Below are 18069 nucleotides of genomic sequence, written 5' to 3' on the forward strand. Positions count from 1 at the left end.
AAGACTTGTGTTACTACGTTTATCATGTCTTTCACTTTTCAGCATGTTGAACAACTGATACAGAACGAAGATAAGCTTTCGATTTTCCATTGCAATGTACGTAGTTTACGAAAAAATTTTAACTCTTTAGTTGGGCATGTTTCCCAGCATGTGCCTGATTTTGATGTAATCGCTGTTAGTGAAACTTGGTTAAAAAAAACAATGAAACCATTCTTATGCATGGCTACAATTTATCATCTCCTCCACGTGACACGCATACGAGAGGTGGAGGCGTCGCGTTTTTTGTAAAAGAAAATACTGTTTTCCAGGTTCTATCGCCTGCCACTAGTAGTGATGATGTAATTGAAGCACTTTTTATAAAGCTTGATTGTGTCGTAATAGTCGGTGTAGTATATCGACCTCCAAGCTCGTTAGTAAGCTATTTTCTTGTAAAATTCGAGGCAGTACTTACGGCGTTGTCTAATGGACAGAATGATCGCATTGTAGTTGATGGCGACTTTAACATTGATCCGACTAGTGATACGCATAATTGCTATACGCTGCTTTTAAAATCTTTCAACTTACGCAACTTCATTACTGAACCAACTCACATTACTAGCACCTCCAGTACGTTAATTGATCATGCTCTTTGCAATACTGATACGGATGCCCATGCTGGTGTTTACCCAACCTTAATAGCTGACCACTTGGCCATTTTTCTTGTTTTACAAAAAGAGATTATTTAAAAGAAAATATTGTCGTCCTGAACAGCGCACCAAAATAGATTATGCGCAGCTTCGCAGGGTATTAGAAGGACTAGATATATACTCCACGTATAATCAAAACGTTCACATCAAATACTACAACTTCCTTACTAGTCTCAAAAACGCGATAATGTTGAGTGCTGTAAAAACGACGTCTAATAAATACAATGTACCGGTTTGTCCTTGGATGACAAGCCAAATTTTAGGGGTACTAAAAGAAAAAAATAAATGGTATCATAAATGGACACAACATAAAAATAATAATTACTATTTAAGCCAATTTAAACATTTCAGGAACAGATCAGTTTCTATGTTGAGAAAAAAAAAGAAAGAATATTACTCAATTAAAATTAGGCAAGCGGACGGAAACATTAAAATAGATTGGGACACAGTCAATGATGCTATTGGCCTTAGTCCAAATAAACATGTATTACCTGATTTAATCGAACAGAACATGGTAGACACTTTTAATGATTATTTTACTGATATAGGGCCTCTCCTAGCAGCTCAGTTGCCGCACGTACCTGATCCCCAGCAGTCATTGACACCAATTACAAATAGATTTGTAATGCAAGAAATTGAAGTTAATGAAATAATATCAGTAGTTGGGAATCTTAGAATAGGTAAAGCCGCAGGACTAGATACAATTCCTATAAAACTATTAAAAGATAATATTGATATTTTAGGTATTCATCTTTTACGTTTGTTTAATCGCACGTTAGAAAATGGAATATATCCTAACGAGCTGAAGATAGCTAAAGTAGTACCCATTTTTAAAGATGGAGATTCTTCGGCACCGTCCAGCTATAGACGAATTTCAGTTTTAAGTACAATTAACACAGTTTTTGAAAAAATATAATGCAAACGTATAAATGAATTTATAACTAAATACTCAATATTTTGCCACAATCAGCACGGATTCAGACCAAATAGATCAACGTCCTCAGCTGTTTTTGTCCTAACTCAACATCTCAACAGAGCTCTCCATGAAAGTAAAATTGCCGTTGTTGTATATTTAGATATAAAAAAAAGCATTTGACACAGTTAATCATAGTATCTTGCTTTATAAACTCCATCAGTATGGCTTCCGGGGGAAAACGTAGGAGCTGTTTAATAGCTATCTCTCTAACCGTAAACAGTGCGTAGTAATAAATAATTTTATCTCTACCCCCCAAACGGTGTCAACTGGTGTGCCACAGGGCTCAGTTCTTGGGCCCATTCTTTTTTTCTCTTTATGTAAATGATTTTCCTTCGATTTTCAAATATTCAGAAGCATTAATGTACGCCGACGATACGGCACTGATTTTTGTTGGGGATATACGTTAGGCGAATTGCAGGATAAAATCAATGAGGAATTGGTTAAGGTACTGTCATGGTTCACAAGCAATCAACTTACAATCAACCTAAATAAATCTAAGTATACAGTGTTTCATTCCAGCAAAAGGGTGATTAATTACGATGAGATAGTTATAAAATTAGATAATACGGAATTACAACACGTTACTTGTTATAAATATTTAGGTGTTCTGTTTGATTCTGATATGCACTGGAAAAGCCAAATTAAGCACATGTGTTCGAAAATTGCATATGGTTGTTATACATTATTAAAGGCACGCGAATGTTTTGTTTTATTTATTTTGCGCATACTCTATTTTGCATTCGTAGACAGTCAGCTGGCCTATTGTATTGAATCTAGGGGTAATATTTACGCTACATACTTAGATCCGGTAACTCGCTTGCAAAAACGGGTGATACGATTTATAACATTTTCAAGAAACACTAACCCTAGTAGACCTCTTTTCCGATCGCTAAACGTGTTGCCATTCAGTTGTATTTACAAATTAAAAATAGCTCAAACAGTTCGTAAAATCATAGAGTCTAATGAACCCCTTTCTTTGAATTTATTTTGGTCTCCCATGAGACAAACAAGGGCTGCAGCGAATTATATGTTTAATTTACTGCCATGCCATAATGCATATGGACAAAGGCTGATAGAATTTTGTGGTGCTCTAGTTTGGAATGAGATACCTATTATTATAAAGTTGGAAAACAACTTTCTGCCCTCCTTAAAAAGATTCTTTCGTGATTATGAAATGCAGTTAAGCTAATTACTTTCTAGAACGTGATTTATTTTGTTTTCTTTGCGCATTGTATGAGTCTATTGTATTCTGCCGCTTTTTGAACCTATATTACGATTGGACCCCGGACTAGCCTGAACGGCTATGGGTCCAAACAGTTTTTGTGTATTTTGAAAGCAAGTTTGAAAATAACGCATTGAATGAACGAATGAATGAATGATTGAGTTCAGTCATATTTCTCCCCGCAGCGTTCGTTGATTTATTTCACACCACTGGTACCATGTCTTGAAATATTATAAACCTTATTAGGCTAAAACGAGAGGGTGTATTTAAGGAAAACACGCAGCGAAAGAGCTCGAACATGCAGCCTGGTCTGCTTATTACTCTGCATTTTAACATTTTAATTCAACTGCTCAATGAAAGCATTGCTTACCAGAAGAGTTATAATAAAAAGATACACTAAAAGTTTTCAAACTCGGACTCATATTTTAACGCCCTAACTCCTCAAGAAATAATTTTGTGCTCGGTTGCGTCCAGCGTTTGTTTCTTAGCCTTTCTTAGACGAGATCAAGTACAACGTAGAATTGCCGTTCGGGCTATTGCAACTAACTGCTTTAAGAAATTCGGCTGATCGCATTCAACCGAACGCCACCCGTTGAAAATTGTTACCTTTTCTCTACTGCGTTTCACTAGTTGTGTGCAGTGCAGGCGAAGGCAACGCCAAGCGAAGATAGAAAGAACGAGCGCTAGCGGCACTAGACTCACGGAAAAAGGTTATATTCTTAGATCCCTTGTCCCATATACGACACCCCAAAACTTCGCTTTGAGGTACAGCACACTGACGTCGAACAGACGGCCCCAACTTCTACGAAGACCTTGAGAACGGTGTTATATACCTCATTAAAGAACTAAAGTACGTATCAAAGACTACAGGGAAAAAAACACATGTTTTTCAGTAAGGTCAAGAAAACCCCGATTACTTTGTCGTAGTCAGTAACACATACATTAGCTATTTTATTAGGTTGTACCACTTGGCTTTCAAGCCGCTCGTGAAAGTTGGTACCGTCGGTTCTGCGTCAGCACGCTGTGCGTCGAACCGAAATGTTGGGGTGTCGTACATAAGACCGGGGGTGTAAGACTGTACACTTTTTTTCTAAGAGTGTAGAAAGGCGAGATGGAAAAGGAGTGTAAGGAAGGGAAAGGGAGAAAAGGAGAGAACTGGGAACGTCAGAAAGGACAGGAAGTTTTTCTCCTCCTCAGCCTTCCCAGTGCTTGCCTTTTCTCCTCTCGCCCGGAGTTGTCTTCGCTTGTACTTCACGCAACTATGGTCCGTTCCAGCTCAAGAACGAAGGGCGAGGGTAAGACGAACCGGGGAGCAGGAAGCAGACGGAAGGCTAAAAGAGAAGGAGGTTTCCCCCTCTCTTCTCTAGCGTTCCGTCTGCTTCCTCCTCCCCGGCCCGCCTTACCCTCGCCCTTCGTTCTTGAGTTGCCACGGACTATAGTGACACGAAATGTATGCCCATCTTTCTTTTTTTTTTTTGCTTTCCGTTTATATTCTTTATAGCGAAGGACTCCCCTGTGTATTTTCATTGTTTGTTTGTATTTGTCACGGCAACACCTTTTGTAAGCGTAGAACCTTTTTCGTCACATAATGAGATCAACTTCCGAAGGGAATGCACTTGGGCTAGTTGGTGATCCATGTTTGTGAGGGTAAAAGCGCTAAAAACAACGGACGAGTAAACGAAACGAACAACACAGAGCGCTACTTGCAACTGAAGTTTATTTTCAGAAAACACACATATATATACACCGTGAAATCACGACATGTACAACGGAAATGCGACATCACCCAATCAGTGGTCGTCTGTTCGCTATCTATTTTACGAAAGATTTTAAAAACGCCACCTCAGAGCCAAACAGGGCTATAGATGAAGCCCTGGCACACGTCGTTTTTAGCGCTTTTACCCTCACAAACATAGATCAACTTCCGTTGGTGCGTTTCTCCGCGTGCCTGCCTCTAAGTTGCATCAAAGAACATAAAAATTCTAAGTCATGCATAAACAAAAATATGTAAACACGAAGATGTCACAATAGCCGTCCAGGCCTACGGTGGGGTAGCCAGTCGACCACAACGTAGAAAGGCGCCATGGTGACTGTCCTTTTGAAAACCTTCGCGTGTCTAACACATTGCTCTGGGCTTCGTCACTAGAACAAAGCATAGGCTCGGATTATTTATGGTTTGTGTTTCCTCCCGCACAGGATGCTAGTTTCCCTGCATCAAAAAGATCTGAGGATTTTGGGCAAGAAGAAACACACCCAGAGTGGTAATGTACTCAAAGTGGTAATGGCTAACATCCGTTGAGTGGGATGATTTTAGATTTATCTCGATCATTGTGGACGGGATCCGAAGTTTCTTCACATGTAATGCTTGTGTTACTCTTGACTTATTACTGTCTGATATACGGAAGGTTTGCCTCGTTTGTTTTTGGGTTCGGCATGGGGTGCGCGGCATACTGTTCGAAACGGTGAGGTAATTTAGAAGGATCAATCCGGCCAAGGCATGCTGCCTTTTCCGGTTCTGGACGTCGTCCAACGGGCCGTGCGGCGAAAGATGCCGACTAATGACAATGACTTCTGCGGAAATGCATAGTGGTCTATTTTGCTTCCCATTTTCTGCTGCGTGATTCGTAATGTTTATTTATTTTTTTACGATACTGCGCACCTTGCAATCAACGCAGGAGAGAAATAAAAAATTCGTACAATCAAACACATTCCAGCACTTGGACGGATCATTACTCTAGCACAAGAAAGGTAGTTGCCTTCTGTGCATATTTCAAGTACATATTCAACTAGCGATACTTGCATATACTAGTCAGGCAAACAGTCGCGTAATGCGAACACGAATGAGTTAAGTTCATGGCAGCTGACAGCTTCGTTGGGCAGAGGATTCCATTCAATTATTGTTCTACAAAATGTGTACTTGAAAACATCATCTTTATTTTGGTAAGAAGCAATCGTCTTGATTTTGGTGGTCCTCTGGGAGCATGATGTTGAAAGCCTCAGGTACAACTGAGGATCAATCATCGTCATTCCATTTGCAATAGAAAATAGTTGTTTTACTCTTGCCATTTGTCTTCGCTTAGCCGAAGAGTCAAGTTGTGCAATTCGTCAAAGTACTGAAACAGAATCTGCGGTTGTGTCTTGAAAAAAATATATCTTAGAGCTTGATTTTCTATTATTTCTATCTGAGAATTCAGATTTTTTCGATATTGATCCCATACCGAGTTTGCGTATTCTAATACCGAACGAACGAAGCACTTATAAGCAAGTAGCCGCACGTCACTGCTAGCATAGATAAGTTCTCTTATGGGTACTAGGTTCGTCTAGGCTTTTGCACAAACGAAGTCCAAATGGTTGTTCCATCCCATATTACTGGAAAATACAACACCTAGATACTTAAATTTGTTTACAGTTCGCAGTGGTAGGCCTCCAATTGTGTATTGATATTCTAACGTTTTGTTCCTTATTTATAAGGCTAAAAAACGTTTTATCAAAATTGATTACCATGTCCCATTTTTCACATCATGAGGTCAGTTTTTCTCGAGAAGCGTTAAGGAATTCCTGCTCTGCGATCGTACACACATTAATAAACAGCATGCAATTATCCGCAAATAGTTCTACCTTGATGGCACGAGATTTATTTTTGGCTATATCGTTAATATATAATAAGAAAAAAGTGGATCTAATACGGACCCTTGTGGCGCTCCCCGAATAAGCAGCTAGCGGAACAGAACATGCACCATTACAGCAGACATACTGTGTTCTGTTAGTTAAATATAACCTGATCCACCTGATTATATTCTTATTAAGCCCCATGTAATAAAGTTTCTTGATTAATTCTTAATGAGGCACGCAATCGAATGCCTCGGAAAAGTCCATAAACACGACGTCTTCTTGACCGTGCTCATTTACCACAAATGAAAAAGCGTGCACACACTCACTTAGTTGCGCCACCGTCGATACTCCATTTCTGAAGCCGTGCTGATGTCTGTATATTAAATTGTTTTGTTCCAAGCATTCTGTGACGTGTTTTGAAATAATGTTTCCAAAATTTACGAGATGTCGATGTTAAAGATTTCGGACAATAATTTTGAACGGTCATTTTGTTCCCTGATTTTAGAATAGGTACTATTTTGCCGTACATCCAATCTGCTGGTAAACTGGATTGCTGGAGCGAGGCCTGGAAGATTATGACGAAATATCGGGAGGCCCAATTAGCGTATCTTTTCAAAAACTCATTGGAAATGTCATCCAGCCCAGAAGTCTTTTTAACGATAATATTTAAAAGCAAGTTGAATACTCATAGTAGAAAAACCCAGAGACAAGGTGCAAACAAGACAACCTAATTTCTTAAGCTGGATACACCGATTTCTGAAAGAACCACATCCGACATACCGGATTCATCTGAGCCGTTGATTTGGTCTCCCGGCTGGTCACATGAAACAGTAAAAATTGACTGAAAGTATGTAATAAATTCATCTGCGATTCTAATATGACATGTCACAACCTCATCGTTTACCTTCACTTCAGATATATTTTCCCTATTGTACGAGAACAAACGCCAGAACGTTTGCGGTGATTCCCGGCAGAAGCGAGAAAGCACATTTCCACAATAATCTTCTCTATTTTAAGCGACAATGTTTGGCACCATATAACAGACCCATGCCCAAAAATTGTTATGCCATACCTTAAAACACTGGACGCTAACGCTTGAGCTATCTTCTTTTTGGTTACTTTAGGTCTAATGATCTTGTATTATACAGTAAGCATGACATCTTTCTCATATTTTTACATATATATGAGATGAAAGTTCTAGGACAAAGCACTGTCAAACTCAATTCCTTAATATATAACGAGATATGCATAAGACATTGGACAGCAGTTGCCGTCTGCACAGTCAGACTTATGCATGTAAAGTGTATGATCAAATGTTAGAATTCCTAGGGGATAATGAAAGCAAACAAGTTTGGTTTTTGATATATTTACCTCAAGACAATTTCTTTTAAACCAGTCAAGTTAGCAGCGAGTGTTCTTTTGGACAAACGTCACTACTGGAGCATAATTAAGATGGAGCGAGCGCAGTACCGTGTCGTCAGCGCATTGAAATAGTCTACATGTGGAGACAACGTTGGACATATCGTTTACAAACACGTTGAAAACAAGAGGTGACGGAATATATCCCTGGGGCACTCCAGCTTTTAAGCTTACTTCGGAGCTTCGGCTATTGTTTTTAGAAACTGCTTTTGTATGAGCGCTCAAAAATTTCTGAAGCAGAGAAAGAAATGGGCTGCGGAATCCAATTTGATGCAATTTTTGAAGTAGAATGCTATTACTTACCGTGTCAAATGCCTTTGCCACATCAATAAAAAGTGCACACGCGACTTGAGGCCTATCTAAACCAAGATGCAGTTTATCAGCGAAATCTTCCAGAAGTGGCTGGGTCCCCCGGCCACCGACGAAATGATATTGCCTAGACGATAGAGTATCAAAGCTATCTAGCTACGATGCCCTAATATTGAAGATATGCTTTTCCAGAATTTGCACTATAAAAGGTAAAATTGAAATTAGACGGTAATTATTAAGTTTCTTACGATGTACACCTTCGAATAAAGACTTTACAAAGGCACCCTTTAAATCATCCGGGATTTTTTCATTGGAAATGAAACGATTTAACATATAAAGGAGCACTAGTTTTATAAAAATCATAATTTCTCCGCAGGTCTTCTGCACTGATGTCACCTGTATCAGGGGCCTTGTTTGAATTAAAACTGACAAGCGTAGTTTTTACATTGTTACATCGCCACCAACTCCCCGGTGGTTGCGCCCAGCCAAACGAAGCGAGTGCTACAACTACAACAACGGTTTATTCGAACACAACGCAACATATATCAGTCGGGAGGAAAAGTTGTTAAACAGAGGGAGAGCGGGACAACTATGACTTCAGTCGCTAAAAATCATGAGTGGCCGGAAACGAAAACACGAAGGGGGGGGGGGGGGGGGGAGGAATTTCGCGCTGCCTCCTCCCGTGATACGGCCGAGGTGACACAGCAGAACCCGATCACAACACTTGCCTTTTCTTAGAATGGAAAGTGCTGCACTGGGTTGCGCTGTTTTGTGGATCGTCGAAGAGTTTGTTTAGAATCGCCTAGGTGAAACTTCCCTGTGGGAGATGGCATTCCAAGCCCCGGCAGACAGCCGTCGGGGCTTGGAATGCGCAAGGACAACGCTCGTTCTGACGTCCCCTTTAATTTCGGCGAGTTTCTTGGAGGAGCACCCGTGCTCAGGCCTGGCGCACTCATGGGCGGTAAGTCATGGCGAGGGCGTACTTGATCGATATGGCGTCAAACAACTGCTGACGGGCTTTCTACAGTCACCATGCGAGAGCCCAGTGTAGAATTGACGCGCCCTGCCATCCATTTATTACCAGCCCCGTAGTTGCGCACGTAGACGCTACTTTCTGGGACAACCATCCAGTCGTTGGGTCTTTTGAAAGGCTCTGCGTCAGTTGGAGGAAAACACGAGTCCAAGCGAGATCGTATCTGATACCCCAAAGGCATCTCTGAGGACGATTTTCCAATGTTCCGCGGCGTCCGCCTGTAGTTAAACAGAAGCCGTGTCAGATTTTCGTCCATTTTTCCTTCTTCCATTTCTTGGAGGCCATTCTTTACTGTACGTACTGCTCTTTCTGCTGCTCTGTTTGATTGCGGGTGGTAAGCGTTGTCCGCAGATGCGTAATGTTGTTCTTTTCTGCGAAACGTGCGAACTACTCACTGGTGAACGGGGTTCCGTTATCAGAAACTATAGCACGCGGCACACCCAACTGGCTAAAAATGCTGCGCAAACAGCTAATCGTGCTTGCCGTGGTGGCGTGCTTCATGGGCACGGCCTCGATCCATTTAGCATGGGTCTCCACGACCACTAGCACCATTTTGCCTTCTAGCGGGCCCGCAAAGTCTATGTGAATGCGCGACCATTTGGCTTGGGTTTGTGGCCAATTCACCGGTGGGGCTGCCGTCGGCATGGGAAATTTATTTGCGCAACTCCCGCAGTGAGCTGATAGTTCTTCAATGTCACGGTCTAGCCCCGGCCGCCAAATCAAAGACCGTGCCGCAGACATCATAGCTGAGGAGCCCTGGTGTGTTTCGTGAAACAGTTTTAAGATTCTCTCCTAGGCTTTGCCCGGGATAATAACTCGATTTCCCCAGTGCACCAGGTCGTGCGCCACCGACAGCTCAAGCTTACGGTCGTAAAATGAACGCAAGGACTGAAATGGCCACATTTTACCACTAGGCCAACCGTGTATTTTGATACGTTTGACGTGAGCTAACGTGGAGTTAACGTGGAGTTAGTGTGGGTTGTTACGACCCCCTCGTCTAAACTTTCCAAAGTCAAGACATACTCTGGCGGCTCACCATCGGCCGCTGACTCTGTCGATCGCAGCGGCAGTCTGCTGAGGGTGTCCGAATTCAGTAGCTGCCTCCCGGGAACGTACTGCAACTTGCAGTTGTAGCCACCCGAGTAGAGCACCCAGCGCTGAATCCGGGCGGCAGCCATTGCTGGTGTCTGGCGGTCTGATCTCAGCGGCCCACGAGTTTCTGGTGATCAGAAACCAGGGTGAACTCTCGGCCTCGAAGATAATCGTGAAATTTTGTGACACCAAACACGAGCGCTAGCGCTTCTCGTTCCAGCCGTGAATAATTTCGCTCCGCTTTGGTTAATGTTCTAGATCGAAAACCGATTGGTCTATGGACGTTGCCCATGGTGTGATACAGAACTGCACCCAAGCCGCATGAGGAAACATCGCATTCCAACTTCAACTCCTTCGACGGATAGAAATGTGCAAAGATTTGGGCCGCTTAAAGGGGCAGTCAAGTGGTTTTTGAGTTTGTGTTTTGATAATGACAGCTGAATTTAGTCGCCTTAAGTATCCCTAAAAACCAAAAAGTATAGTCATATGGTGATTATTTCTTTAATAAAAATGTAATTGAAGGCTGCCAAACCTCGGATCCATCCGAAAACGAAACCACACTCATTGGTCGTCGCACGCTTATCAAAAGGATCTCTGGCCAATGGCGTTGGACGACGTTCCGTCGCGCAGTGATCCCGAGGTAGCTGCATCGGCCGAACCTCTTTGTCATTCGAGCTTCGATCATGGCGGAGTTCTCTACGCTCGAGGACCTGACGCCGTTAGAGGTTGAAGTTCTTCGGCGGACAGCCGACCTGGGGATGATTTCCTATGACGCCACTCCGACGTGCGATGTGGACGATAGCAGCGCTTCGGTGTCATGTTCGGGTTCCGAGGACGACGAAACGCAGACCTTTTCGGGCGTTCTTCGATTTGCGGTTGGGGCAAGTCGTAACCAAACCAACGTTTGACATCGCAGCGTTACCTCTGGTACGTGATGTCAAACGAGTCGCCACGTTGACTTTCGCCTCGGGAGAACGGGGGGAAGGCTGGTTCAGACATGTGCAACGAGCGCGTACCTACGACTGCGTCCGTTGCAACCGGAACGACCGCACTGCGCCGCGCGTACACACACCTAGCTGTAACCACCACAACAAGCGCAGCGGGTCGTCAGCACGGCGACCGCTTCTGTACGCCGCCGTCAGCTGTGTCAGCGGCCCCTCTAAAAAAGGGGACGCACTGCTACTCAATGCCGTAACAGAATATAGACAGACAGTTTTCTAGTCTAAAGCTTTATTATTTTTTCTTAATAGGCTTGCAGGGTACAGCGAATGAAAAAAATAAAATAAAAAGATGCAGCGCCGTCTTGGATGATCACGACTCTAATACACGACATTGCAATAGTACAAATATCGCCACACGCATTTTCTACGATTACAAAAGACAATGTAATCTTAGCAGCGATATAGCAACGTAGAAATATGATTTCGTGATCAGATAGACGTTGCGAGCGTTCAGGATTGCTAACACTAATCACTTTTCTCCGGTGATGAAAACGCGTGAAAATTCGTATCCTTTGTACGGTACGCGCCAGTAATACCTTGAACTTGAGCACACGGATGAAATGCGCCAAATCAGAAATCCGGGCGATGTTCGAGGACACAAATGCTTAGAAAGCACCACTGTAGTCGAAGTAAACAAACACGACGGCACGGGCGTTTCTGCTATCTTGAGAGTGCCGCCACGACATCGCCGCACGAGTAGGTGGATGTTCCCTTCTAGTACGTGCTGGGTTATTATAGCGAAACACGACGAAAATTCACAGTCAAGCATAGCGCTTTTACGCGGAACGATGAGCTTTCACCAGGCCGTCCATTCCGACGATCACCACCGACGCCACGTTTGCGGATAGAAGGAGCCGGCCGGCCCGCGACCGGCACGACCGGCCTGCAACACGCGGAGGTACGTGCGCTTCCGCGCATCCCTGGGGAACGGGAAATTCACCCCCCGCGGAGGAAGGCAAATAGAAAACGTAGTCCCTTGCTTGTGAAACGATAATTGCGCTATCGCGTATTCTAAACTAGAAATATTTTACATCTTGTGGAATTATCATGCACAACATATTTAAATGAACTGAAAATTGTTTTTTTAGCGAAACTTTAAAAAGACCGCCAAAATTTTCAAACATACGATCATTTCATTGGTCCTTGCAAGTACAGAAAAGAGTCCGCACGTATTTTATTCCTGCGTGATTAATAGGCGTTTCTGCCTTCTAAAACTGAAGATACTCATTCACTGACACTTCCTTAACACCATCGCACCAAAAAGTAGCTTCTCCAAAAACCGCTTGAGTGTCCCTTTAAAGACTTTCCCTAGCTTTGTTGAATGCCAACAGAAAATTCGACATATTCGACAAAAACCTTGAATAAAATATGAGATTTCCTAGAAAAGAACGCAGCTTACCGATATCACGTGGGCTAGGGGCGTGTACGATAGTTTCTACGTTCCTCTCGGTAGGGTGAAGACCTTCACGGTTTATGTGATGACCAAAATAGGTGACGGCTGGTTGGCAAAATTTGCATTTGTCAGGTCTCAGCTTTATGCCGTGCTGTCTGACACGTTCTAGCACCGCTCTTAGGTGTTCACCGTTATCACCCATTGTTTCTGATACCAGTACGTCATCAAGATAGGCCTGAACGCCCTGCAGGCCTCCCCGGCCGAGGTGCCCGCAATCGGACGGAGGCTTATTGCGGAGGAGGCGCCGTGTAACCGAGCTTTCGGTTGCACGTCAAAAGATCCCCATGTGGTCCAAATTAATCCTCAGTCGTCCGCTGGGGCGTGCCAGATGCCCGTCGTTGGTTTGGCACGTAAAACCTGCAAATTTGACTTTTGAGCAGTACTGCATCCATTTTTCTTTGAAAAATTGCCGGTGCGAACGAAATCCCAAAAAGCAGCCTATTCTAACAAACTAGGCCTTTATGTGTGTTTATCACGCAAAGTTTCTGAGAGGCTTTACCGAGGGGAACCTGACTATATATGCATCCCGTAAATCCAGAGCGCTAAACCACTCGCCGGTGTTTAAACCCGCAAACATATACACAATAACGGGCAGGGGGTACTGTTTGATTGCACAGACTCCATTTAAGGTGCCTTTAAAATCAGCGCAGATTCTTGCGCTTCCGTCTTTCTTTAGCACAGGCACTATTGGAGTTGCCCATTGGTAGTGTGTAGAAGGCGACAGTACACCCAGCGAGACTAACCTGTCTAACAATTGTGACAGCTTATCACGAAGCGCATACGGAATAGTTCTTGCCTTACAGAATTTGGAAACGGCTCCATTCTTTAGGTGTAGGCTGGCTGGAGGTCCCTTGATTAGGCACAAGTCCTTGGTGAAAACGTCCTGGTAGTCCCCAAATATGCTGTGCACTGTTGCGCTACTTCCCTGGTCTGTACCTGCGATGTCTTGAGTAGCCAACTGCAGCACCGGAGCCCCTACGTAGTTCAGCTGGGACAGCAGATCATGATTACATAGACTGGGTCCTGAGCAGTCTATCACAGTTAGCATGCAGTCCACGGAGACATTCTTGTAGCGCACAGAAAGTTTGAGGTTCCCCAGCATCGGTACCCGTCCCGTATAGCAGGACAACTTTACGAGTGACGGTTCCAATTTGGGCAGTGGTTGCGATGCCTCTCGAACAGCTCCCGGGATATCACACACACAGGAAACTCTTAGCCACTTTCATCGGTAGATCCACGCCACCCCATGCGAATGTGCGGCGTATCGGTGGTTCGAGCCAGTTTTTTCTTGCGGACACCAAAGTCCAGATATGTGCATTTTCACTGCTGTCCTGCTCTGACGCTGCTTCTGCCGCAGTCAAGGTTTTCGCACAAGCTGACGTTTTGGATTGGTTCGGGAGTGCAGCGCGGCTTCGGCATTTGTTTGCCAGATGTCCATGACGTCCACAACGATAACAGCGTGACTTGGCCCAGCCGCAACTGCCATCATCATGCTTGGGGCTTCCGAATCTTCTGCACTCTCGCCGTGCCAAGCGCTGCCTCCTCCCGTGATACGGCCGAGGTGACACAGCAGAATCGGAGCAAAACATCCATCAAGCTCAGTTATCTGGGGAAGGAAAGTCGAGGAATCATTTCAGTCTAGAGACCCCGCTAAAAACGGAGCATCATCACGAGCTACTCCGGAGAATTTAGCGAAGACCTTACTAAAATTATCAACCAGTTGCATTGTATCGTGACCGGATGCTTTCTCGGGTGTGTGATCAATTGATTCATTAATCCCCTTGACGCGTAGTTTATTCACCAAGCACCAGATATATGATAGATTTGACCTTCCTTTAAAAAATTTACCTCGAAAGTATTTTCTTTTTGCCGTACGTATCAGCACGTTTAGACAATTTCGTATAGTGCAAAATTGTGTTTTCAACTGAGCATTTTTCGGAGAACGTCGGCATCGTGCCCAAAGGGCATCTTTAGATCTTATTGCTAACAAAACTGCACCACTTAACCAGTCATGTTCGTTTCGACGTCTCCTCACAGTGATGACCTTTTTTGCTTTTATCCTGAAGGCACCAATTCATTTCTAAACCTGCTGTAAACGTCGTCAAAGTAGTCAGTAGATAAAAAAAATGTTTCAATTGTTCATCCTAAGCAAGTTATCAAACTTCGTTCGATCAATTATTTCAATTCTTTTTCTTGTCTGTTTTGGTGATTTAACATTAAGTTGTGGCAATGTGGCCACAAATGTGGCAATGTGGCCACAAACTAATGGTCAGCAAGTTTTTGCTTTATTAGTGCTGATTTGCCACTATATCCGGTGCGCGTGCATTAATATGATCAAGGCATGACGCCACAATATGATCTTCTTGAAGTTATTCTCTGGTGGGAGCAAGAATTAAACCATCAATACCAAAGAGTGCCAAGGAGTTAAGATAATCACAAACAACAGTCTTGGTTGGCTTAAGCGTGTCAATTTTAAAGTCGCCATTCAGACAAATGTCTTCAATAGACTGTAAATTATGAAGCGTATCTCGGAGTTCGTTCAATAATGTCGAAAGATAACCTGAAGGAGGCCTATAAAAAGCTAGCAGTAATATTAATAATAATAATATTAATAATAATAATACTAATTTCTTTATTCCCAACGAAAATACAATCTTCATAGAGGGATGGGGAAAAGACTGTGTAAACTCTTCGACTGGCCCCAAACCACCAACAACAAAAACTGGTTACAGCAGCAACCGTAAAGCGTGCGAAAAAAACACTTTGACCACACTAGATACTTCAAAAACCCTTAGTCCATTTTGCATTGATACAAGTAACAGGAGGAACTTGTTGAAAATTCATCGCGGAAAGTAAAATAGAATTAAAGAAACAAGCAAACATACACGCAAACCAGCTAGTTTTTTTATGTCGTTAAAGGGGCCCTCCGGAGCGTTCTGCGATGGTCTGTTTATGGCGGTAACTCAGTCTACGGGTCCTAAGGATCCTAAAAATCGTAAAATTAGGGTCATGCGCGGCGGATTTCCCTATTAAAATTGCTATCAAAGTTCCCGGCACGCCCCCCTTTCTGAGATGACCCCGGAAGACGGGAGGGGCATCTCTTTACGCATCAGCCAATGGCAATCGAAGGATTCCAGTGTCACTGCGCGTCACCGACCGCCGACCCGCGGAGGAATCTCTCTAACACGCGGACACGCGCGGACCGTCGTCAAAGGGCCCGGAGCAAAGTTGCCCGGACTTTGTGCTCAGCATTCGTCGTTCGTCGCACCGCTGGCACCGCACCGTCGCATCGCACGGTCGCGCTATGGACCTTTCGGACCTAACGTCTCTAGAGCTCGAAATCCTGGAACGGACTGCGGACATGGGTGCCATATCCTATGATTCGACCCCGATACGCGACGTCGACGAACGCAGCGCCGCGGGCACCGACTGTGGCAACGACGAACGGCCGCGCCGCGGTGAAGCGAGTCCGCAAGAGCTGGAAGACGCACCCGACGATGGAACCGGGCGGCTTGGGAACAGACTGGTACGTGGTGCGCTCCATTATACCCCGCTTTAATGGGTAATTGATGCGTGTTTTCTGTGAAGGTGTCTATGTGGTTCCTGCGCGCCGATGGAGACCGTCGTCGAGTGCGTCTGCTGCCGCGAATACCCGGCCGTCGCACGGAAGCAGCAGGGCAGGCGGGGCTGCGTAACGGGCCACCCGGACTTCGAGGCCCTGTGCCTCAACCCTGAGGTGTTGAGGTTGGCCTACCTTAACATGTGGCACTACGGGCAGCAAGGGATGGGCGCAAGTGCCAGCGAGTGAGTACGATGTCATGCTTTGCGCGTGAGCAAACTCACCATGTCTCGGTGAGAACCGTGCCCTCGGCAACTACGTTCAATGTCCGATTCACAGCGTACATACGTACTTGTAATAACTTGTTGTTAGGCTAGATGAACGTTTAGCACCATCCTGGGAAGCGGTCGATGAATTGTTTTTGTTGCCGATAGTGAAATTAATCATAACCCCCACTGTCCAGGCGCAATATAGCGCTCCAGGGAGGCTTTCAAGAGACTAAATGAGAAGCAGCCTGCCTATTTACCACCCAGACATTTGTTCAATACAGAAACACGAACACTTCCAGCTGCTGTCCACTATAAACTACACATAATCTTATATGTTCTAAACGAACTGTTCTGATGAGACCGCCCTCTTCGAGCGTTACACTTCTTCCTGTTAGGCCAGATCATGGAGAGCTATTTTTCCTTGCATTTGCGGTTATCAGTTTAGATATGTCATTTTCTTGCTCTGTTTAGATGCAATGTTATGCAACAATAGCACTATGAAATATATGACACTCACATGGCCTCGTCTCTTGCCGAGACGGCCTCGCCTCGTCGAGAGCAATAGAAGGCCACACCTCGGATGTACATATGCTTTGGCATTGTACCCATGCCCAATGCTCCCTTACCTCCCTCTTTTTCACCCTTCTCGACCCTCTGACTAGGCAGGCTGGCTCGCCCCCCCAGCTTCAACTCGTTGATACACTACCGCTCCTACTGGTACAGCATGTCCATGCTGTACCGGGTGAGCACTGGTGGCCCCAATCAAGCACCGGATTATGGTGTAACTAATAAAGGTTCCCTCTCTCTCCCTTTCTCTGTCTCTCGAGAGAGCAGTGGATATCCCACACGTTTGGCTTTGGCGCAAACGACAAAGATAACGCAGTCCGTGTCAGAAACCCAAGTCTGGCTCGCAGCTTGCTCAAATGGTGTCTCTTAACAGAGCCGAATTAGCGCCTGAAGCCCCTCTACAAGCTCGCAGAGAGCAGGTGGCCGCAAAGGCTTGAAAGTCCTACTTTGTCAACGAGAGGCGAAGATTAACTCACTCCCGAGATTGTATTCGTCTCATGCAGTTTCCTTGCTTTTCTGTCTTAGCATAACTCAACAAAGGGTGAAAGCTATTGCCCTTGTGGGCCAGTCTGAGCGACGGAGCTAAGCACGTGCCAAGATTCCACAGGAGGAGTACACTAAGACATTACGTTGTCACATGCATTGTTCTTACACGCCCTGATTGGCTTGCTGATGCCGTAGCTTTTGCATTTTCCCATGTTCGGAAAAACGAAGAATTACTGTTTCTAGATTCTTTCCTGCTAGCTTCATGGACTGGACCAGCACTATACTACAGAACAACACTTTCAAAGCAACAAATAAATAAGCACGAAGTTATGATATTGACGCAGTAATTCGCAACCGTGTTGGGGAAGGATGCTCCAGTCACTTT

The 18069-nt window shown here is 44.4% G+C and overlaps 1 pseudogene; it reads right to left on the bottom strand.

The window, feature by feature from the left end:
- Positions 1 to 8958: 8958 nt before the first annotated feature.
- Positions 8959 to 13905, bottom strand: LOC121047606 (annotated as a pseudogene).
- Positions 13906 to 18069: the final 4164 nt, after the last annotated feature.

This window comes from Ixodes scapularis, unplaced genomic scaffold (assembly GCF_016920785.2).
Source record: "Ixodes scapularis isolate PalLabHiFi unplaced genomic scaffold, ASM1692078v2 PGA_scaffold2__306_contigs__length_199485367, whole genome shotgun sequence".
Lineage (NCBI taxonomy): Eukaryota > Metazoa > Arthropoda > Arachnida > Ixodida > Ixodidae > Ixodes > Ixodes scapularis.